At 46.8% G+C, this 24,531-nt stretch overlaps 1 protein-coding gene across 2 annotated transcripts in view; it reads left to right on the forward strand.

Annotated features, from left to right (window-relative positions):
- The first annotated feature begins 1,409 nt into the window (after positions 1–1,409).
- sipa1 (signal-induced proliferation-associated 1) overlaps positions 1,410–24,531 on the forward strand; it is a 45,971-nt gene continuing 22,849 nt past the window's right edge. Inside the window, exon 1 of one of the 2 annotated variants that reach the window (XM_080483776.1) lies at positions 1,410–1,718. The gene's annotated coding sequence lies outside the window, so the exon portion shown is untranslated. Of the gene's footprint in view, positions 1,719–23,658; positions 23,889–24,531 lie in introns of those variants that run through there. The other variant, XM_080483778.1, reaches the window with a different exon arrangement.

Consider the following 24,531-nt stretch of genomic DNA (forward strand, 5'->3'; position numbering starts at 1 on the left):
CACTGAAAACACACTAATTCAATGTGTTTTCTAGTAGTTGAAGTACAAATTCTTATAGACTTTGCCATAATGCAAACCTGACTCATGGATGTTAACACTCATAGCACCAGTTATTTTAAAACTTTATATTGTTGCATAGAAATGATTCTTCTGATATTTCACTGTTTACTTGATGTATAGAATAACCACACACCTTTTTGACCTATTGTTGTATATTTATATATTTAGTCTAAACAGGCCCTAAAGGAGGCAAGCAAATCCAAAACCGCCTCCCCATGTGCACACTGAGAGGTTTGTTTGTGTTTGGGAAAAAAACAGTTTGGACCACTATCACCTCTCGCCTTTGCTTCTATTTTCCTTATCTCAACAAGACACTCTCTACCAACAACACAGGCCTCCCCTCTCCCCCTCCCTTCTCTTATACCCACCCCCAAACCCCAGACCAGAGCCGATGACCTCGCAACACACACACACACACACACACACACACACACACACACACACACACACACACACACACACACACAGCCATATGGTACAGCCAGGACGAAACTCTGCGCAGTAATTAGGGGGATGGTGCCGGCCACTCGGCTCTGCTGCAGTGTAGGTTAAGCAGCATGATTCATCTTCTCCGCTCCTGATCGTCACTAATTGGGTGTTCACAGGTATGTGTTTTTTTTGAAGATGGTGCAATGGCTGATGGGTAAGGAAAATCCAGGTTGGGCTGTTGCACTCCTGCACTGTCACTGCCTGTAGTAAGCAGGTTGATTGTTTGTTATGACCTCGACCCACACTGCCTGCGTTAGTGGAGTACACAGAGGTCTCTTCAAATAAACACACAGGCACACACACACACGCACACACACACACACACACACACACACACACACACACACACACACACACACACACACACACACACACACACACACACACACACACTGGCATTTTCACCTCTGCCCCCAAGCTTTTGTGTCTTTATCTGTCTCGTGCAGAAGTGTCCGTTTTGGCACCAAAGAACCAGACTTGAAATGAATGTGTTTGATCTTGCGAGCGCCTGTTCCCATCAGAGACAGAACGGTGGAGAAACCTGGAGGAGGTGGCTGTCTTGATGCAGGGTTGCATCATCCTCTAATCTGCCACATTTCTGATTGTATGTGTCATGTTGCTACACGAGGATTTTGTTTAAGCAAATGTTGAAATTCCCACTCGCGGCCACTGAGGTCTTGTTCACAGTGAGCCGGCTCCTCTCGGCCGCCGCTGCCCGTCCGCCGCTGCCTCAACCTCTCTGACAAGGAGATGAGGAGGGGGGAGGAGAGAGAGGCCGGGTGAAGCTGTGTGTGAGAGGGAGAGAGAGGAGGAGGAGGAGAAAGAGGGGGTTGGCTTTAGTGTGATGTGAATGGAATAGAATCAGCGCGAGAGGGAGAAACAGGGAGGAGGACAGCACAAATCAACCTGCCTCTTGACTTTAACAACAGAATAGAGGAGCCGGTAGACACGGGGATCGAGGAAGTGTGCGCACGCCTTGGGTTTTATTTTTATTTGCAGGGAGAGGAAGAGAACATCGGAAAGGAGGAACTGAAGAAGGAGGAGGAGAAAGAGCCTCACCGTTGGAGATAGATAGCAGAAAAATGCTGTCATGGGGAGACAAGGGGAGGGAGTCGGCAGAGAGGAACAGGATGAAACAAGGCAGGGTCGAGCAGAACTGAAATGTGGAGGTAAGCCTTTTCTTTCTGCACTAAGAAATCACATTCCAGCCTCTTTCTGATGATAATGAATTCAGATGGACGACCCTGCACACTGTGTATGCCGGATAGCTCTGTGCAGGCATGCATCTGCTGGTGTAGTCATACAATCCACTCAGAGACAATGTGTGAGAGCGACAGAGGGTCTGAAATAATGGCTTGGCATTATCATATCATGCAGTTTGTCCTCCCTTTGCCTCTGGACTCATTGTGCTGCTGTCACCTTCTCCAATTGCAATTTATTCGGTGGACTAAGGCGCCCAGTGCATACCATTCACACGCGACATTGTACATTTGAAACCAACTCGCAACCTTTGTCGCATTTCATCCCAGGCCTGCCCTCCTTCCCTCCTTCCCTCCTCCTCCTCTTCCTCATCACCCGACTGTAACCCCCCCCCCCCCCCCAACATTTTTCCTGTCTCTCTCCATTGTGCTCTCTGCAATGAAGCGAGATTGTTCTTAAAAACAGTGTTATGACATTGTCAGGAAGGCACTGCGAAACCTTGCTGTAGAGCGCTCGTGGCTGCAGGACTCAGAGATGAGGGCAAGGTGGAGGGAGGAGGGGAGGAGAGGAGAGGGCTGGATGGAGGGACACTCAGGGAATGAAAGAAAGAAGATACAGGCACAAAAAAAAAAAAGAGGATCAGGCTTTATTCTGGATGCATGATTTTTAAGGATAAAAGGAAGCCATCAGTCTGCGGTGTGCTGTGGATTTGCGTGGATAAAGAGGATTGTTGCACTACTGCATGTGATGTGCTCAGACAATGATGGAATGGAGATCCACAACCTGAATTGGGGTGTTGTTTTCAAGGTGGCAGTGAAAAAGGAGGGGATGCTTTAGTCCTGCACCCCCGTCTCCTCCTCAACCTCCACACCACCCTGTCTCGTGTAAGACGGGGCGACGTATTTATGAGACGTTAGGGGCTGGATGGGCTGCTGTGGGGAAAGAAAAGCAGGGATGAAGAGCTGATGGGGGGGAAGACGAGCAGCAGCAGCAGCTTACATAAGCCAATGCACTCAAAGGACGGGGCATTTAATTTCCATTGAGCTGCACGGTTGCCTGTCCGATGTGGTATTCACTGTGGTTGATATTAGCATTTTAACTGATAATATGCTGGATGGATTAAAGATGTGTAATATTTCAATGGAACTTAGCTCCGTTATGTGTGTGTGTGTGTGTGTGCATGTGTCCTTGCGTGTGTGTGTCTGTGGTCCTGGTTAGGCTGACAGGAAGGTGGGATTGTTGTCCATCAGTGTTAACACTGAGCAGACATTTACCTTGTGTGTTGGAAACCACCCTGCCTACTCAGCCTATAGTTATTCATTATGAAGAATGATAAGTATGTCTGTATAAAGTGCACGGACATCAGGGTGCTCGCCGTGTGCAGCCTGACCGTCCACACTGACCATCAGCTGCTCAAGACTTTTGTTCAGCTGCCGTCCCTCCAAACTCCATGTACAGTGTACTATAAGTGAAAATCACAAAATCCTCAGGTTTATACCCCTGACCAAATCATATTTCTGACAAAAAGCAAAAAAAAAGAAATAAAAACTTCTTCTTGTCGGATATCTTTTTATGTCGGTTTCCACAAAATAGCCTTTAATCACAATTTTCCAAACAAAACTGTGTTATCCATTGTTTTCTCAGTCAACCCGATGAAATCCTCTCTGCTGTTGTAGGACTGTAGCATGAGGAAGCAGCTGGTTTTCCATTATTTCCTCTAATCAAATCACCTCAAAGAGTTACACGTCAGCCTGCTATTACTTTGGAGTTGGAGTTAGTACATTGGTGATAATGAAAGATGAGAGGTGTGAGGATTAGTTATACCACTTGTGGTTGTTTTCATCATGGACTAGGAGTTGGATGAGTTCCTAATTTTTTTTGCAGTGTTAGAATACTGAGTAAATAAATAAATAAATCTTCAGTAAACAGGTTTTTTTCTCTCCCAACAAAATCAACAAATAATTAGTTTACTTCTTCAAAATGGAAAATTAGTAAATGGTGGTGTTTGCTGCCTGATTAATAGACTCCACATTTGGGATATTAACACAATTTGTATTCCGATCAGGTCGTTGAAGAATACTTGTGAACTAGATTTGTACTTCTGGTTTTTAAATGTTTTTTTTTTTTTTTCGTATGAAGGGTTTTAAATGTTGACTGGAGAATCTGAAGGAGCCCTTTAATCGACCGGCCCAGTTTTCGCTTCCTGCTCCACACACGAGCCAAGAAAGCTTGTCTGTGTACATGTGACTGTCATGTGGACTCAGATTTTGTTGTCAGTTCTCATTGTTTTTTTTTATTGGCACGCCCATAAATAATCCTCCACTCCCTAGACCACTGTTCATGCCAGCCGTAGCCTCTGACATCAAAAAAAAACTGCAAAGCCAGAAGATCCAAACTAATCATTTGTGATGCTGTTTATCTGCCAGTTTTCAACTTTGGTTGCCCGTTTCTGTCCAGAGGGAAACTGGGACTCCTAAACACTAGTTAAAAAATAAAAAAATAAAAAAATAAACCTGGGCAAACAGTATAAATCAGAGCCCACCTTGATATATAAGCTAAACCACAGAATCTATCCCTGTGAGTGGATTCAGACACAAAGTTGTCCAAAATGCTGCATAGATTCATGCAATGTGACTTTGATCAGAGTTTGCACTCAGAGATTCAGATAGGGTTACCAGGCAGATTCTGTTTTGGTCTGAGTCAGCAGCATGGTCTCATCCCTCTCATTTGGAGCCATTTTGCATGGCTACTCCCCGGCAGGCTCCCTGTGGGGGCTCAGCGAGCGAGGCAGTTGGGCAGGCGGAGCCTCCCCGTCGTGGGATGGCAGGATGCCGGCAGTGCTCGCCACCGGGTGGATCTTCTTCGCCTCGGCTCTCTGTTGTCACCTGTGTCCTGTTTGCCAGTGATCTTAATTGCAGATCTGGCCTCGGTCTTTCGCTGCCCTTGCGTAACCATCCAGTAGTGCTTTGCATAAATAGAAAGCAGCATAAAATATTCAGAAATGTCAAAGAATGACTCATGGTTCAGGGCTGATGCAATTGCGCCGCATCATTGAGACGCTTGTTGGGGTCAGCGTGTGATCAGAATATGCAAATTACCCTAGTGGTAGGCTACCGGAAGGTTCTACCCTGTCAGAGGTAATTTACATATAAACGAATCGCCAAACAGAAGTAAATTGTTATTTACGGGTTGACAATTACTGATCACTAGCGGTAGGCCACCAAAGTAATGGATTACTGGAGTAATAGATTACTAAGGTAATGTACCAAGTGTAAGTTATGCAAAGCTATAAAGGTTGATTGGAGTAAATAGTCAGTTATCGGCCAACAGCTTTGAGCTAAAAAGGGTCGCCTGACGGGAGGAACCTCCACGGGGTCCAATCGCGAAGGCGGTCCACCAGTGGCACGACCGGTCAACAGGCGTGACGGGTCACTCCTTTGTTGACAACTGCGGGTCAGTGGCGTGACCTACCGAAGCGCCTGTGGACCCACAGGAGGCGACTCGCTGGAGTAACCGGGGAAAAGCTCAAGCTGCGAAGGCGTCACAAATGGCTATTGACCTATCAATGAACAACGGTACTTGATTACGAGTGATGATTAAATTACGGAGAGCAACCTATGATTCAAGTTATCAATGAAACAAACCTGCGATTTGTAAGTCAATAACTGAGGGGAGGCTGAATTACTTCGGTGGAGTGGACCACCGAAGGTGATCTGCAAGTAATTTAGAATGGATTGTTAATCAAACAAGTTTGGTTATTTATCTAATAACAATCGGGAGTAATCAAGGAGGAGTTGGAATTAATTAAGTAAAGTCGGGGTTTACTAATTAAATACAATGAGTTATTTGAATGAGCTAAACCATTGAAATTGAATTAAATGCAGTTAGGATTATTAATTGGATAAACTTGCGCTTTATGAATTAATAATACTGGATAATTGGATGCTGAGATGCACGAAAACCACTTAAAAATGATTAAAAGCACTCTTGAGTATTAATTGAATAAATTGACTAATTTATTAATTAATAAAGCATACAAATTATCTATCTGCAACAAAAATAAATGAACAATAGCTTAGAGACAATTCAAGTTGTGATTAGGTTAACTGGGTAACAGATCAATCAATAATAGTGCGGGTAATTAACCACAGAAAATGCGATGAAACACTTAAAATTATTTAAAAGCAATGCGGGTTATTCCCGTGGAAAACCTGCATTCATTCGCCAACGCCTCCTAGGTGTGTTAAATTACCCAAAGCGTTAAAATCATTGAAATTGATTTAAACCATTCAAACTATTAATCAATTGAATATTACCGTTACTTAATCAAAGTCGGGGCACCAGCTGAAGTTAGGGTCTTAAACGAAACATCAGTCTTAAAAAAGAAAGTTCAATTAAAATGTTTAAATTATTATTTCTGATTGAAATGATAATCGCAATTTAACTGAAGCAGGAAAGGAAGGCTGTAAATCCGAGCACTGACTGTTACAACCAGCAGTTGTCGCTGAAAAGCACACAAAAACCACCAAGAATCGTTCAATTCAACTATTAAGTGTTTATTAACAAACGTCTATTCCTAAATCATCAATCTATGAATCACATCTAATCAATAAACATCAAGCAAGATCTCATAAAACAACACAATACAAAACAAAGCCAGCTAATAAAGTGTGTGTGTGTGTGTGTGAGTGTGTGTGTGTGTGTGTGTGTGTGTTCGAGTGTGGGGGAGCGATGTGTGTGAGTGGGTGTGTGTGTGTTCGAGTGTGGGGAGCGAGGTGTGTGTGTGTGTGTGCGGGTTTGTGGAGCGAAAGGGGCGTGACTTGGTGAGAGGGTAATGACCACGAACGTCCACCAGAGGGAGGTAGACGTCGGCGGTCCGGTGTAATCACCCGATCTGGCCACTAGGTGCGCGTCGGCGCGCGGGGCAGTTGTGATGACTTAATGCAACCACCAGATGGCGGTACGAGCGGTTGCAATTACCCACGCGACTACCAGAGGGCGCCAAACGGCTCGGCGACCCGGCGAGGAAATCGATGTGATTACCCACCCGGTCACCAGAGGCGCTCGGCGTGCTCTGCCTGGGATAGCGTGACGTCACTGAGCTCCGCACGGGCCGTAGCCGTCGGGAGCGCGCCGGATTCCTTGTGGCCGAGAAATCCGAGCCGCAGTGAACTACACACGGTCCCAGGGACGCACTGAAAGGAGGCGCTTGGAGGCAGCGGCGGCCGTACCGTGCGCTGGTTAGTGAACAGGGAAACAGAGGAGAAGAGGAGAGAGAGAGAGGAGAGAGGAGAGGGTGTCTGACTGTGTACACTGACGCGACCGCCTCAGCTTACACGTACAGAGTCCAAAAACGGCTGTTCAGGCAGATATGGACTCTGGGAGCAGAAGCGTGAGCTGAGGATGAGGAGGCTCGCGCGTGCGTGCGATGATTCGCGTGGATGGCCGTCCACGCGTAGACACAAAAGTACTCAGAAACAGGGATCGGCGTCCCAAAGTTACAAGTACCAACAATAAACACACAGCAATAATAATATCACGTTATTCTAATTCCTGCCCAGACTCTAAGCCTTACTTGGTTGGACGAGGGGGAAACGTGCTTCCGTGGCCAGGTGAAATCCGTCGATTTGTGGCCGCGGGCGGTTCTCTGGCGTCCCAGAAAATAGAGACCTGACGTGGACTACGGAGGGGAAACCCGTAGTGTGATCCGAGGGGCGATCAGCAGCTTCTTGCGATGAGGGGGGGAGTGAAGAAGCGATGCTCAGGTCGGTCTGCAGACGAGCGTGCGGTTGCAGCGCGCGCTCGGGGTCCGGAGGATGCAAACAAAAAAAGGGAAGAAAAAAAGAAGGGGAAACCAAAAATAAAGGGAATTCCCGCTTTTCTTGAGCTCGTCCAGCGAGGTGAAGAAAATTCAGGCCCGGTCCAGGTGCGTTAACACGAGGCGCTTTGTCTCCTTACGAAAAGGTGCGTCTGGGTTGACGCGATTTCGTTTTGGAAGAGGCTGGATCTCTTCCCGGGCCTGAATTTATACCGTTATGATGTCTTCCGGGCTCCCCGCGGCGTTGGCCGTGGTTCAGCCAATCCACGCGGGGTTGGCTTGCGCGTCACCGGGCCGGTGACCCGGTGATGACGGGATTTTGGGTCCTCCTGCCGTCGAGCTGCAGTGCCGCAGCTAGAGGAGGGGGGACCCGGGGGCCCCCCAGGGGGGGGTCATGTGATCAATGGCGAATTTTCCAGGGTTGAGCACATGGTTTCTTTGTTCTCAAAGAAACGTGGCTCACCCCCCTCCTCGCCCCCCCCCCCCCTTCCTCATGAGGGTGAGTGAACAAAGGATTTTGGCTCCAACATCCCCCCTTTGTTCCGAAGAGTGGGATGCAGGTCACAGTCTTTGGAGCAAACCTGGGCCGAACAATCCATAGAATCTGTGAACGTCCCCATGTCCTGTGAAACATACTGTCCTTCTCTGTCCACCAGTTCACATGTGAGGTTATTTCCTGAGCAGGCTGGGCTAGTCTGGGCAGGCTAAGGCTAGTCTGGGCAGACTTACTATTTCTATTCTAACTATCTAAGCACACATACATTTCATTTCTTAAGGGTCGTCACCAGTGAACATGAAAGAGGTAGGAAAGGGACAGGAGAGTGAGAAATAGGAAGGGAACGGGTGGTTAGGAAAAGGGTTAGTAGGCCGTGCCTTCACCTCTTGGTTGGGTGAGGGCTGGCCTATTGTGTGTTTGTGGATGGGCCCACAAAACGTGGCGAGACCAGGGTCAGGGAATCCAGTCGGGCCTGTAGTTTCTGGATGTACTTGTACATCGCGTACGCCACTACGGCCGTGATGATCCAGCCACTGAGCAACATTCCGAGCGCTGCCATGCTGATGGGATGGTCTTGGTATGGGTGTCCACCTGCCCGCCTAGGGAAAGTGGCTGAGAGCCCTGTGGGCTTTAAATTGAATTTAATCAATTTGGTTCCCTCAGCCAGAAGCTGGCTTTGGAGGGTGGCATCAATTGTGAAATTGTGCCCGACGAATGCATCCATCATCTCAATCTCCACCTCGTGTCGGTCGGCATCGAGATGATGGAGGATTATGTCGTCAATGTGTACTGTAGCCCCTGGTGGGACATTGAGGAATATTGTTTGATTGGGCAGGGTGAGCTTGGTGGCTATATCATGGCGGTCGTAGGACATGGTCGCTTCAGAATGAGGTGTGTTGACGAGCCATCGACTACCTGCTCTCTCTACTCTGGTCTCGGTTCCTTCATCTTTGATGGACAAACTACCTTGACATTTCTGCTCCGGGGCGTCTGCCCTCAGCCCACATAGATAGTTGGTGACATCTCTAATGAAAGGGTTGCTGGGACAGATCCAGTGAATGTCTTTGGTGTTTGTGCACATGCTGAGATTGGGGACCAGGTAGAGTGAGGGGTTGTCGTCGTGGTAGGCGAGTGTGGGTGGCGTTCGGAGGTGTACGTGTGTGTTACCCTCCCAGAATCCCACATTCAATACGGTTTTTAAACGGTACACATTCTGCTTTTCAATGATTGGTAGGTTTAGGATAAATCCTAACTCTAGGTTCTGTGGGTTCACAGAGATCGGAATAGCACTGCCGAGACTATATGCCAGATGTACCTGTGAAGGTTGTACAACAGTGGTGGTAGTGGTCTTGAGAATCTGTTCAACCAGTGTTAGTGGAACTAAGTACGTGGGGATCTTCCCGGTACTGAGGCTACTCACGGAGGAACTGACTTCTCTAAGGAGATCTTGCATAAGATCCCTGACTATTCGCACATACGTTATGTCCTCACTGACGATACTTGACAAGGTTGTTAAGGCATGCAAGGTGTTATTGATTAAAGCAGAATGCAAGTTTACAGTGAGTATGGTTCCCTGAACCGTTTTGGTCAAGCCTTGTAACTGTTCACTCTGTATTAGGAGTCTCTGTTGGATTTCCGGCATTTCTTCTTCGAGTTCCCCGACATGTCTCTGAAGGGCCTTCAGGCTGACCGAGTTGGCTGCGGAGAGGCCAATCGAGAACAGCGAGCCGATGCCTGCTGCTGCGGAGAGCAGTGCACCGAGGAACCGCTTGGGTCGCTTACCGTCGCTGAGGTCTTTCTCAGTGACCATGAATTTGTCCAACTGTTCAAGCATGTGAACCGTTGCCTGTTTCGCATGCTCGATGGTGTCGGTGGTCTGGATTCCGCTTAGCCTTCCCTCAGTCAGCTGGGGGGGCTTGCGGATGTGGTTGCGGTATACATCCCAGGGGTCTAGGCGCACGTAGAACCTCTGGGTGTATAAGCCGCACCGGGTGATTAGTGTCTGCGGCGACCCTGCAGCAAGCAGGCGATGGCTGTGCTGCACTTGGACAAGGAGTGCGTTGTGTTGGCACAGATCCTTTAGAAGATCGGCATCAATGGCAGATTTCTCTGACCACAGAGCCAAGAGTGTCTCTGGGACCAAGGTCCCATTCAGGTGTACCCCCCCCACGATGTGGGGATTGTATAGTGGAGATCCATCGTTCGCCAGTGCGCATAGGAATGATGGATGCTCTCTCAGAGACTGATAGCTCCTAGACTGCCGCGACTGCTGGCCGTCAGGGAGCATGACAAGAGGGGTGTTTGAGCCAGATTCTTTGGAAGGCGTACACATGGGATTAGAACTTCTGGACTCGATGGCAGCGTTCATGCTGTCAGAAGAGGGAGGGTCCATGTCTGGACCGATTCGAGTCGGGTTGCGTACTTGGGCCCAAAGGTACCCGCGACGGCAATCGATCAGTGGGGCTAATCGGTTAAGGAGATCTTGGCCAATGAGTAATGGTTCTGTGTCCAGCGTGGTGACATAGATGGGATGCACCAAAGACATCTCTTGGAAAGTGACATCCACCCAGACGCGTTGGGTGATGGGTGAAGTGTCCTGAGTGAAGCTTCTGATGTTAATGCTGCAAGCTTCGACCTGCAGTGGCTTTCCAAGAGACAGCAGAGCTCTCGCAAGCTCGGCGAAGGTGGCTGAACACATTAGGCTTATTTCGGACCCGGAATCTAACAGCGCGAGGGCGTTTACACATCCTCCCACCACCACGGATGTGTAGATGCGGTTGGCGTTCTCTCGGTGCACGAGATTGCCTAAGAAAGTCAGGAACGGCAAATCGGTGGACTGGGAAGCTGTCGTTCTTGAACGTTCTCCCGCCTCACCTGTTTCTCCCCCCCACCCGACAAGGTAAACCTTGTTTGTGGTGGGTCGGGGCCGCCGCTCTAGTCAGGAGGGAGGGGGCCTACGTCCCCGTCCCCTTGAGGGGGGGTGGCGCCCCCTTTGGTTGGACAGGTCCAAGTTCTGTACAGCCTCTTTGATGCAGGTTTGAACCCACTGCTGTAGCTCAGTCTTTAACTGGTCAGCTCTGTAGCGACCGTGGTCCCTTTCCGAACCTTTCATTTTCCACTTTGAATTCGGGTCGGGCCCTTTCTTCGGTTGGAAGTTTTGTTCTGACCTGGCCCATTTTCCACCCTTTTGATTCTGTTGTGCGCCTTTCTGCTCAGACGGAGAGGGTGTACCAGACCCTCCTCCAGCATTCGTTCTGGGTGTCGGCAACTCATCGCCCTCAAGCCTCAAATCCGTGTTTTCCCTTGGCTCCATTTCCAGGACCCTCTGGTCAATGTCAGGCTTCTTACCCGGGCATTGACGCAATTCCCACACCATCTGCGCGTGCTGGCGCAGTTCCTTCATGGTGGGTTTGGCGGTCCTGCAAAATAGAGCCACATCGAACCTCCCACTGTCGTGGAGGTTGTTGACAAACAGAGACTTGAAGGCGTGATCTTCCTCCAACCCCGGTGCATTGCGGCCTTGGAAGTAGGCCACTCGTAGGCGCCTGTAATACTCCTTTGGAGGTTCAGACTTCCGTTGGGTGATCGCGAATGCACCAAACGTTGCCGAAGCAGGGTCATTGTACAATGAATACTCTTCCCGGAGAGCCTGGCAGAGGGTGGAGTACCGGTCTCGGGTGTCTGGCGGCAGGGATTCCATGAAAACATGGACTGTTCTGGACGTTGTTTTCCAGAGAAGCTTTAGCTTCTCCCGCATGGAAGGACGTGCGATGTCGAGGAGGCAGCGTTCAACCTCACGGAGGTAGTCCTCGATACTCGCGTCCTTGTTGCTCGGGTCAAAGCGTTCGATGTCCTTTGCGAGGGATTCGAGCTGGCGGGTCCGGACATCCCACCCCCTCACGGGACTGGGGCCGTCAGAGTCCTCTGACGACAGTTCCCCGTGGACTGCTGTCTGACGCGGGTCGGGGCCGCTAGGGCCATACAAGGGAGGTCTACTGGGGTGTAGAGGCACCCTCCTGGACCCCTGCTCCCGACTGCTAGCGTCGCGTGGGGGCTGCAGATGGGAAGGAGTGGCGGAGTCGTCGAAGCGCACCGTGCTGCGGCTGCGCGTGGGCTGAAAAGAATCACCATCTAAGCTATATGAGGCGTCATACCTCTGCGTTGTGGCGCATGAGGAGTCGATAGTGCCAGACCTCTCTGGCGAAGCCAGATTACGACGACCCCAATTAGGGTCACGTTGCGCACCTAGGGTGGCAGTGTAAAGCTGGTGTCGGAGATTTTCTTCCCTCTCCATGCCCATCGCGATTAGCGACTGAGCTTCTTCTAGGTTTTCCTTTAACTCCTGGATCTGAGGCTCACTCTCTAGTGTGCACTCATCGACCTTCGTCTCCTTATGAGGAGGCAGAGCCCGTTGCTTCTCGGGCTCTGAAGGCTGATCCTCGTCCTTGGAGGCGTCCAGCTCCTGTCGGAGGCGAGCGTTGTCCTTGGATAGCCTCTGGTTGTCCAGACGCAGCCGATCCGTACGCTCCTCCGCCTCCTTTGACTGTAGCTCTGCTCTACGCTGGTAGAGCAGGCTGATCTGGCCCAGGACGTCCGGCACTGTACGTGCCGGCTTGTCCCCTGGGTTGTTGACAAAACTTACCAGCTCTCGGATCTTTTCTTCGCAAATCTCAACGCTGTAGCGTTCGAGATTTGCTTTCTCCTCCAAGGAGAGACGGACGAGGTGGGACACCACGTCTCGTATGGCCGGCTCAGTTAGCACCGGCGGAGCCTCGGCTCCCTGTGCCCGGGAACTCTTACCCTCCATTGAGTGGTTGAGATTTACGCCCGAAGTCAACAACGTTAGCTGTGGTTAACGGCAAATTAGCTTTGCTACTGCACAGGTAACGGCTGTACCTGTGTCTTACAAACCTCTCGGTTTCGTTAATTGCTCGAGCTGCACCCTATCCAAGTTAGTCAGATGCGTCTAACACCTTGGCGAGCAATATTGTTAGTGTCTATTAATCGTAGTCAGAAATCTTAACACAGCGTGTTAATCATGCGTAGAATGCAGGGAAAGCAAGGCACTAACCACTTCACAACTGATTTCACACCACAAGTGACTTTGTTCGACAGTGCTGAAAAAGTGTATCTTGAAAACCAATTCTGGGAGAATAAAGTTAACGGCTACACCTTAAGTGAACGATTCAGGATTATTTTGTGCAGTTATTCGTAACAATGCTGGTTTACAACAGCCTCACACGGGGCACCATTATGTTGGGGTCAGCGTGTGATCAGAATATGCAAATTACCCTAGTGGTAGGCTACCGGAAGGTTCTACCCTGTCAGAGGTAATTTACATATAAACGAATCGCCAAACAGAAGTAAATTGTTATTTACGGGTTGACAATTACTGATCACTAGCGGTAGGCCACCAAAGTAATGGATTACTGGAGTAATAGATTACTAAGGTAATGTACCAAGTGTAAGTTATGCAAAGCTATAAAGGTTGATTGGAGTAAATAGTCAGTTATCGGCCAACAGCTTTGAGCTAAAAAGGGTCGCCTGACGGGAGGAACCTCCACGGGGTCCAATCGCGAAGGCGGTCCACCAGTGGCACGACCGGTCAACAGGCGTGACGGGTCACTCCTTTGTTGACAACTGCGGGTCAGTGGCGTGACCTACCGAAGCGCCTGTGGACCCACAGGAGGCGACTCGCTGGAGTAACCGGGGAAAAGCTCAAGCTGCGAAGGCGTCACAAATGGCTATTGACCTATCAATGAACAACGGTACTTGATTACGAGTGATGATTAAATTACGGAGAGCAACCTATGATTCAAGTTATCAATGAAACAAACCTGCGATTTGTAAGTCAATAACTGAGGGGAGGCTGAATTACTTCGGTGGAGTGGACCACCGAAGGTGATCTGCAAGTAATTTAGAATGGATTGTTAATCAAACAAGTTTGGTTATTTATCTAATAACAATCGGGAGTAATCAAGGAGGAGTTGGAATTAATTAAGTAAAGTCGGGGTTTACTAATTAAATACAATGAGTTATTTGAATGAGCTAAACCATTGAAATTGAATTAAATGCAGTTAGGATTATTAATTGGATAAACTTGCGCTTTATGAATTAATAATACTGGATAATTGGATGCTGAGATGCACGAAAACCACTTAAAAATGATTAAAAGCACTCTTGAGTATTAATTGAATAAATTGACTAATTTATTAATTAATAAAGCATACAAATTATCTATCTGCAACAAAAATAAATGAACAATAGCTTAGAGACAATTCAAGTTGTGATTAGGTTAACTGGGTAACAGATCAATCAATAATAGTGCGGGTAATTAACCACAGAAAATGCGATGAAACACTTAAAATTATTTAAAAGCAATGCGGGTTATTCCCGTGGAAAACCTGCATTCATTCGCCAACGCCTCCTAGGTGTGTTAAATTACCCAAAGCGTTAAAATCATTGAAATTGATTTAAACCATTCAAACTATTAATCAATTGAATATTACCGTTACTTAATCAAAGTCGGGGCACCAGCTGAAGTTAGGGTCTTAAACGAAACATCAGTCTTAAAAAAGAAAGTTCAATTAAAATGTTTAAATTATTATTTCTGATTGAAATGATAATCGCAATTTAACTGAAGCAGGAAAGGAAGGCTGTAAATCCGAGCACTGACTGTTACAACCAGCAGTTGTCGCTGAAAAGCACACAAAAACCACCAAGAATCGTTCAATTCAACTATTAAGTGTTTATTAACAAACGTCTATTCCTAAATCATCAATCTATGAATCACATCTAATCAATAAACATCAAGCAAGATCTCATAAAACAACACAATACAAAACAAAGCCAGCTAATAAAGTGTGTGTGTGTGTGTGTGAGTGTGTGTGTGTGTGTGTGTGTGTGTTCGAGTGTGGGGGAGCGATGTGTGTGAGTGGGTGTGTGTGTGTTCGAGTGTGGGGAGCGAGGTGTGTGTGTGTGTGTGCGGGTTTGTGGAGCGAAAGGGGCGTGACTTGGTGAGAGGGTAATGACCACGAACGTCCACCAGAGGGAGGTAGACGTCGGCGGTCCGGTGTAATCACCCGATCTGGCCACTAGGTGCGCGTCGGCGCGCGGGGCAGTTGTGATGACTTAATGCAACCACCAGATGGCGGTACGAGCGGTTGCAATTACCCACGCGACTACCAGAGGGCGCCAAACGGCTCGGCGACCCGGCGAGGAAATCGATGTGATTACCCACCCGGTCACCAGAGGCGCTCGGCGTGCTCTGCCTGGGATAGCGTGACGTCACTGAGCTCCGCACGGGCCGTAGCCGTCGGGAGCGCGCCGGATTCCTTGTGGCCGAGAAATCCGAGCCGCAGTGAACTACACACGGTCCCAGGGACGCACTGAAAGGAGGCGCTTGGAGGCAGCGGCGGCCGTACCGTGCGCTGGTTAGTGAACAGGGAAACAGAGGAGAAGAGGAGAGAGAGAGAGGAGAGAGGAGAGGGTGTCTGACTGTGTACACTGACGCGACCGCCTCAGCTTACACGTACAGAGTCCAAAAACGGCTGTTCAGGCAGATATGGACTCTGGGAGCAGAAGCGTGAGCTGAGGATGAGGAGGCTCGCGCGTGCGTGCGATGATTCGCGTGGATGGCCGTCCACGCGTAGACACAAAAGTACTCAGAAACAGGGATCGGCGTCCCAAAGTTACAAGTACCAACAATAAACACACAGCAATAATAATATCACGTTATTCTAATTCCTGCCCAGACTCTAAGCCTTACTTGGTTGGACGAGGGGGAAACGTGCTTCCGTGGCCAGGTGAAATCCGTCGATTTGTGGCCGCGGGCGGTTCTCTGGCGTCCCAGAAAATAGAGACCTGACGTGGACTACGGAGGGGAAACCCGTAGTGTGATCCGAGGGGCGATCAGCAGCTTCTTGCGATGAGGGGGGGAGTGAAGAAGCGATGCTCAGGTCGGTCTGCAGACGAGCGTGCGGTTGCAGCGCGCGCTCGGGGTCCGGAGGATGCAAACAAAAAAAGGGAAGAAAAAAAGAAGGGGAAACCAAAAATAAAGGGAATTCCCGCTTTTCTTGAGCTCGTCCAGCGAGGTGAAGAAAATTCAGGCCCGGTCCAGGTGCGTTAACACGAGGCGCTTTGTCTCCTTACGAAAAGGTGCGTCTGGGTTGACGCGATTTCGTTTTGGAAGAGGCTGGATCTCTTCCCGGGCCTGAATTTATACCGTTATGATGTCTTCCGGGCTCCCCGCGGCGTTGGCCGTGGTTCAGCCAATCCACGCGGGGTTGGCTTGCGCGTCACCGGGCCGGTGACCCGGTGATGACGGGATTTTGGGTCCTCCTGCCGTCGAGCTGCAGTGCCGCAGCTAGAGGAGGGGGGACCCGGGGGCCCCCCAGGGGGGGGTCATGTGATCAATGGCGAATTTTCCAGGGTTGAGCACATGGTTTCTTTGTTCTCAAAGAAACGTGGCTCACCCCCCTCCTCGCCCCCCCCCCCCTTCCTCATGAGGGTGAGTGAACAAAGGATTTTGGCTCCAACACGCTCAATGAGATTTCTATCATTGGTGGAGTCGACTCTCGCTTGTGCAGATTTACTTTTGTCTCTCTGTGCTGCAGCTTTAAAAACTTTCGCCATTAAATGTTCCTGTGTGGATTTGCTACACCCACGGTGTGCACAAGACAATTTAGTTAGATGGACGAAATGACGAAAAGCGATGATAGTCATCATTATCACTTTCGGCACCCCGCTCAAAATTCAAAAGATATTTCAGTGTGAAATTGAGAATGAACAGAGAATTATCACCTCGAAATACAAAATGAAAATACATGATGCTGTGTCTGTTTGGGTAACAATTTTATCTTTTGCGAACAGAGTAAAAAGTGGTGACAAAAGGCACGTCCGAACGATAACTTGGCGTTTATAGTCCTAAAACATTCGGATGGTCTGGTCATTATGAAACATATTTATGTAAGCATCTGCTGTGCAAAAAGAAAAGAAAAAAAAATAAATACTGAACTTATTCCTCGATGTGAAGTTGCCCCTTCCAGAAATATATTCAAGCATATTGTCCTTAATCACAAAGCCCGACTGGGTTATGTCATACATACATTAAACCATTAGACAGTGCAGTGGCTCTTTCTCATTGTTCTCACTGCTATTACTGGAGGAGTGCTCCCAAGGGTATTCAGCGCCACTGAAAGCTGAGCGGCCTCAACCATTCATGCTCTTCGCACCACGTCACTTCATCACCATGCTTGGTCGATAGAGATCAAAAAGCCGGCAAACATCTCGCCGCTGATGGCCGTGCAAAAACACCCCGAGAAATTTTCTTTTCTTGGGAATAACGTGACACTTACTGGACGTCTAGAAACTTTTTGTTCTGTCCCAACTTTGACGGGGAAGTTGTAACCTCAGCTGTCGCCGACATGTTAAAGACGTCACTATTGAAGAAGTGAGAGCAGATATGTTTCGGTACTGCTTTGTCTGTCTACTCTTTCGGGGCCAAACTACGATTGTACACAAGGAAACGAGCTGAGAGATGTGAGCTCAGTGGCGTCGGAGTTACGAGGGTCTCCAATTTGCTTCAAATATCCTTCCTACCACTCTTCCTCTTATTCTCATTCATGTGTTTATTAATTTGGTATAAATATGTGCCATGCAGTCACAGAAGTTAATGCGTCAATTTTACACCTTATTGAAGAAAGAATTAATAGGTGCATTAAATTTGTTGGCTCCGGGCAGACGCTGATAAGCTTTACATTCAAGCAGGTTGTGTCTGCGGTGGCTCAGTGAATCAAGAGCATTAACACACTCCAGCTTTCAAAAGAATAGTGAGCAAACCTCCTTATAATATACACTGCGTGCTTTCATTCACAACTGTGAGGCGACAGATGTACAGAACCCGCTCCCTCCTGGGACGACTATCTATTCACATAGCATCTCGGAATAAAGTCTGCGAGAGCCTCTGTTTGTGTCTCTGTAGTGAACATATTGGTGCACGCGCTGCTAGTTTTTATGTAGGTCAGAAGGTGCAGAGCTGCTGGTGTGACACAAGGCCACCAGGCAGAAAAGAGGCTACGAGCTGCAACAAAGGCTTGTCTATAATGTGGATATATGGAGTGAACAACCCCCCTCCTGTTTGCTGGAAGTTCATCTCACATATTTATGCAGATGATTGTTTTCACTTCATTTGTAACTGCTTCAGCCAAAACATGTCATTCTGGGGCATCAGCTTTAGAGCTTGCTGGAGGGATAACCCTTTAAGCACAATTCCTCTGTAACCTTTAGCATATAAAAAAAAAAAGAAATGTTTAATGTACGGTTACATTTAATGATATATGACATTCATACTTGACCTTTTTGTGCATTTTTTAAAAAAAAATTTGGACAAAAAAGATAAATCCTAAACCCAACAAAATAAGAAAGAAAAAAATGTGTTGCATTAAATAAAAAGAATATAAAGTACAGTCGTGGTACAGTAGGTTCATGGTTAGTACGTTTACCTCACAGAAATCTCCTATAGAGCTAGAAGAGTTTGCATGTTCTCCCTGTGCTGATGGGTGGTTGTTTTTTTGTTTCTTTTAAGACATCCTCCTACAATCCAAAGACATGCTTGTCAGCATCATTGATGGCTGTATATTGCTGGTAGATGTGAGTGTCAGCATGCATCAGTGATTGTCTCTTTGTGTTTGCTCCGTGATGGAGTTGGTGTCTCCTGCTCTTTGCCCATTGTCAGCTGGTCTTGGCTGCAGGCGCTACAGCCCAAACCTCGAATAAAACAGGTAGTGATATGGATGCAAGAAACTCCATAAGCAAATCTACACTTGTATTAAACAGTTTACTGCTGATTTGTCATGATAAGCTTAATCTATCCCTTCATTTGTTGTAAAGTTTGAGCATGTGGGAAGAAGTGCCAACATCCAAAAGTCAGCCTTGATCTCCAAAAGAAGATATTTCAGTGGTTTTAAGTAACCAATTCAATTCAATTCAATTTTATTTGTAAAGCGCTAAATCACATCAACAAACATCTCAAAGCGCTCTTACAATGATAGAGTACAACAGGACCCAACTAAACCCTTCCAAAGCAAGCAGGTGTAACAAGCAACAGTGGCCAGGAAAAACTCCCTCGCATGGAGAGAAGTTCATAAGAACTCCCTCTTCAGGAAGAAACCGTGGGGCGGACCCTAGACTCTGGAAGGACGGCCATCCGCCTTGACCGCCTTGACCGGTTGGGGGGAGAAGTACATGGGAACCAACATCTCCATTACACTCTTGCATCCCCTGAACAGGCTGTTTCATTTTTGTCTTTAAGCTTCACTGTGACCCTTTTAATTGGCTGATCCATACAAGTGGCTGTGGCCAACCTCAGCTTTACTTGAGTCCCGCCTGCTCGGTGACAGTGTGTTCTTCCACATGAAAGGCTGGACAGGCTGGGTGGGCTGTGGAGATTTGTGACATGGTTTGCATGTTTCTAATATAAAAAAGAAATAAAACACCCAATGACTTGTTGGGGGGAAAAGAATTTTGTAAATACTGGCTCGCTGCATTTTGATACTTCATTATGTATCAAGGCTTGTTTTATAATAGAAAAAAAAAGAGAATTAAAAAAATATTTCTGCATTATATGACCTTTACTGGTGTGTGTTTTTTTTGTTTTTTTTAGAAATGCAGAAATAATCACCTGGTTGGAGGCTCTCGAAGGTCTTTGCTGTGATGTCAGCACATTGGTCTATTTTTCCCCAATAATGACGCATATTGTTTTCACTGAGCTCATAACGGACATTTAGAGAACAAGCGTGTCTTGTAAGCTTGATGGCAGTCATTTCGAAGTGGCCTTTCCCACTGATGAGCGTCAGCAACACTTAGTAAGACTAAGTGTTAACAGCTTTTTGGTTGGATATTTCTCCCACGAAGAAAGGTTTTCAGTTGAGTAATGTGGGTGACCTTGGATTGTGTCGGCGTTGCGGCCATTTCATAGGCACTTGGCTGCATGTCAGCAAACAACAGGGACAGTGAGGAAGCGGAGAAGGTCAGCGTCTCTTCCTCTCAAAGTAGACAAGGTAGAGCAAAGTCCTATTAAAGCAATATTGAGCAATCTCTCTTCCTCTGCCTCAGAGCCGGTCGCGCAGATGACAGAGGCTCAGAGGCTCCACAGTGAACCGTTGAGCTCAACATAATAGATACAGTCATGAAGCTGAGGGTCAGTTCCTTCCACACACACACACACACACACACACACACACACACACACACACACACACACACACACACACACACACACGCACACACACACACACAGACGCACGCAGGCAGTCACAGAGGGGCAGCTGCTCTTCCTGTCACTGTGTGGACAGTGTGCCACATGTGTACAGCTTGGACACAATTTTATAGAGTCAGCAAAAGACAGAAATGCTTTCACACCATCTCTCACAGCCGAATAATCTTTGTGCCCCGGCTCCTTGGTCACACTCATGGTCTGCCTTAAGGTGTATTTTCAGATACACAGGAAGTAGCGGTGCTCTGAAAGCACGCAGCGTGGATGTCACGGTTCACAACATGTCAAACAATAGCAGCAGTTGGGTACCTTCGTTTGACTGTATCAAAACAGCCTCTTTTGGCCTGATTGAAACAATGGCACTGAAAGTTGCATTGTATTGGCCGTGCCTCAGCGTAAAGATCGGACTATTAATTACAAGAGGAAGCCAGGTTTTAATATGGACAATACTACAGAAGGAGCTTTTTTGAGCGCACTTCCTCTTTGCATTCACTAAAGTGGGCGGTTCACTGTGTAAAAATAATACACGCCAGTGTGTAAACTGGACAAGTTATTCTTTCGGCTTTGACTCCAACTTAAAATTTTGGACTCCTCTATGTTTCCACAGCTTAAGTTCTTGGTAAAACCTCTCATTTTTGCTAAAAGGCAACCAAAACTGAACTGAAACTGGACCAGACACCACTGAAGTCATATGTTTAGATGACGATAAAGCATGCGGGTTTACTGTAAGCCAAGAGGAACGCATGCACAGGGAAGTCAGACGTAGATATAAGTCATAACAAGTCAACTCCAGAGTCTGCATGTGCATCCTCAGTGGTATGAGACTGGACAAGGGAGCAACCAAACAAATGAATAATTAACAACATTGTAACCCTCGCCCCCATTTTGCCCAGCCTTATTTATAATTCATCTGTTGGAAGACTTATTTTTCAATTTTTGAAGGACATGTTGGAAGAATGGCAGTTGGATGAAGTCGAGATATTTGGTTGTGCAGAGAGACTCGTTTTCTCCCGCAGAGCCTTGAGGGAGTCTTGACCTCCACATATGACCCTAACAACAGTGCCATACAGCAGACAAAGGCCGCATTTTACAAACTCTGTTTCCCGATTGGTCTTTTTGCTGGAAAAGGCATTTAGAGTTATCTCGACGATATTTTCCGCTGCAGATTTCTTGGAGTGAATACCATCGTTCTTTGACACAAGAAGTAATTAAAGTTGATATTTAAGCAGCATTATCAAGCTGTACCATGCCTGACATAATGAAGGATGAAGGGAAGACAGGTGTAGCAAATGCTCCATGTGTTTTTATACAGGGCGCTGTGACTCTTTAATTGTCACACTTGAAGAGTATAATCACCAAAAAAAAAACATCGACAAATGAATAAAACACTCTTCTGAAGTCTGTCAGCATCATCTGTGCGGTAAAAACATCATTAGAGTGAGAAAAAAGTAGGAATGAAATAAAGAGTAAAAAAATATATGGAGAGATGCTTGCCTGGAATTATATAACTGACAGGGTAAAATTAGTGTTTGAACCTTGTTGACTTGACAAGCAGAGTCAGTCTCTGCAAAATGCCACTCACGTTAATGGCAGATTGTTTGAGGTTCTTTACAAATCTGTTTTTCTCCTTTCACCTTGACATTGTCTTGTTTTTATTTTTTTTTGTTTGTTGTTAAGCTTAGTTGTTTTCTGTGGTGTTTGTATCAGCCCAATTGAACACCAGGTGTCAGGGAGATCCATGTTTATGTGTCTTTGGGGAACAATATCTCAGACTGACATTCGCAAAACAGTTTGAATGAAAAAGAGATAAAAACACTTTGGAGACAAAAAAAAAAAAAAAAAGGAGAGAGAGAGAGAGAGAGTGCAGCAGAAGCATCCACTTAAAAGCCTCTGGACTTGGCCCAATTCGCTGTCCGCAGTGTGGTGGTGGTGGGAGGGGATCCCTTGGAGCGAGTGTTGGGCTTCAGAATGGACTCGTTTTCTGAATCGGGTCCAGCCACATTAATACACGTTTACTCTCTTAAAAGCTTTGCAGCTGCTTCGGTGCAGGGTCACATTTTCAAGAGAGAAACAGGAACGCAACCTGATCTCAAATATGTCAGCGTTGTGTACGATCAATACTGAGAGTGAGGCTGAGCCCGGCTTTGAATTCCCCCAAATCAATCACTATTAGGAGTTAATTTAGACCTTGTGGTTAAGAGTCGGCAATGTTGGCTTTTAACTACAGGCAGAGACAGTGACACAGGTGCATCTGTCCTGGAGACTGAAGTAAGACATTAACAGGATTTTATTCACTCAGTCACCAAAACTAAAAACAAAACAAAACAAAAAAAAAGGATTTTCCTAAGATTTTTAAGCTTATAAATTTTAATAACCAAACTCCCTCAAGACTTAAATCTACGTTCCCTTGTGTACGGCAGCTTTTACTCCTCAAGTTGTACTACTTATTAGCATATTTTAGAAAATGATCTCGGCTCATTCAAACCAAAAAACTAGTCTATGAAGTCGATGCAAAGATCTTCTCATAGTAAGTTTCAAATTTGTGATCAGACTTTATATAGTTTATGATTTCATACGTGATGGAGCATTTATTATTTTTTAACTAGTTACACCTTTGCTACATCAGCCACATTCGTAGGTTATGCTACTCACAAAATATACATTTGAATATGCCGGTGGAAAAAGCCACTGTAACTGTTTCTGTGGAATTTTTATTCAAGAAAACGTTGACACAACTAGATCACTATTTTTAACAGTTGAGTTTACCAGAACATATATGGCTATTGGAATTAGTGTGTTTCTTCATCTTTGTATGTCATTTTTACATCATATTGCCAAAACAGCTTGCTGCTTTGAAAGACTTGCGTCATATGCACGGGCAGTTGGTGTGTTTTGTAATTCCAGGCTGTAGTTTCTCTGACTGAAAACAAGTTGCAACTCTGCACAACAACCTGATGTGATGGATTTGATAAGCCTGCCGTAGGAGCACAACTTTTGTCACTGATCAGATCTAATTGCTGCTAAGCTGTTAAGCCGATTGCTGCAGCTTCACCTGAAGGGAAAACAGATCAAATCTCTGTCGCCTGGATAAGGACGCTATCTTTCTTTTTTACGGTTAAAGTCTTCAAGTGGCTGCCGCGATTATGATAAAAAAAAGCACACGGGCCGAAAGTTTAGTTGTGTCTGTGGGACGTGTGCTCGTTGGTTCTGCAGTGAGGCGGCCGGGCTGTAGGTGTGGAAGAAAAGTGTTGAGCAGAAACGATGACGAAACTCATCCTCTCAGAGTTCAAAAGTCAGTCGACTCTTCCTGTTTCACAGGACGCAGACTTGCATGTGTGGGTGCAGAATAAGGCGGGCGGCCGTGACTTCCCCAAATCGGCGTGTTTAATACGCCTCTCTTCTGACTTCCGCTTGTGTCCTGACGTTAGACTTGCACGCCGTCATCATTTAAACCAAAATCTCAAACCTGGACTGTTGTGGACTTTCAATTTTAATCCAGTGAGGAGATGCAAGGACATGTTCAAGCAGCAGTGTGCAAAGATTTCCTCCAGGTATGTTTGTCTATGAGCAAGTATTGCTTTTTTTTTTGCATGCTAAACTATAATATTCTGAAAACAGAAGTTTCTTCATCTTCAGTGTAAGTATGTGTCCACTGCAGGTTTTGAGAGACTGGCTCCTACTTGCAGATAATCGTGAATAATAATACACTTTTTACAGATTCTATTAGGAGCAAAGTAAGAAATCCTCTTTGCACAGTGATGTTGGTGAACCTCTGCTGGGTAGCATGATGTCTGCCGCCCTCATAGAGCATGTTCTCACCACCTCTCCTGGCTTCAGTGCTCACCCAGTTTCACTGACAAAGAAGGGACTTGCTTTTATTGCAGCATCTTGCTGTTAAAGAGTCTCAGGGTTGTGTTGTTTCTGCTAATCTGATGTGCAATCTACCATTCAAGAATGACTTTTACTGTCATTGAAAAGTTGTGATGGCAGAAGGTTGTTTTGATTGACCCTTAACTTTTTGATGGTGTGGCTCCGTCAAGAGCCCTTGGTCATTCAGGACGGACAGCTTCGCACAGTCTGGCTTAACTGGAGCATGTGAGCACAATATCAAGATCATTACCATCCACAGGCTGAGTTTTAGGTTCAGAGAAGCAGGATTAAACACCACTGTCTACATGCATTATTGAGTTTCTC

This window comes from Lipophrys pholis (genome assembly GCF_963383615.2).
Source record: "Lipophrys pholis genome assembly, chromosome: 16".
NCBI lineage: Eukaryota > Metazoa > Chordata > Actinopteri > Blenniiformes > Blenniidae > Lipophrys > Lipophrys pholis.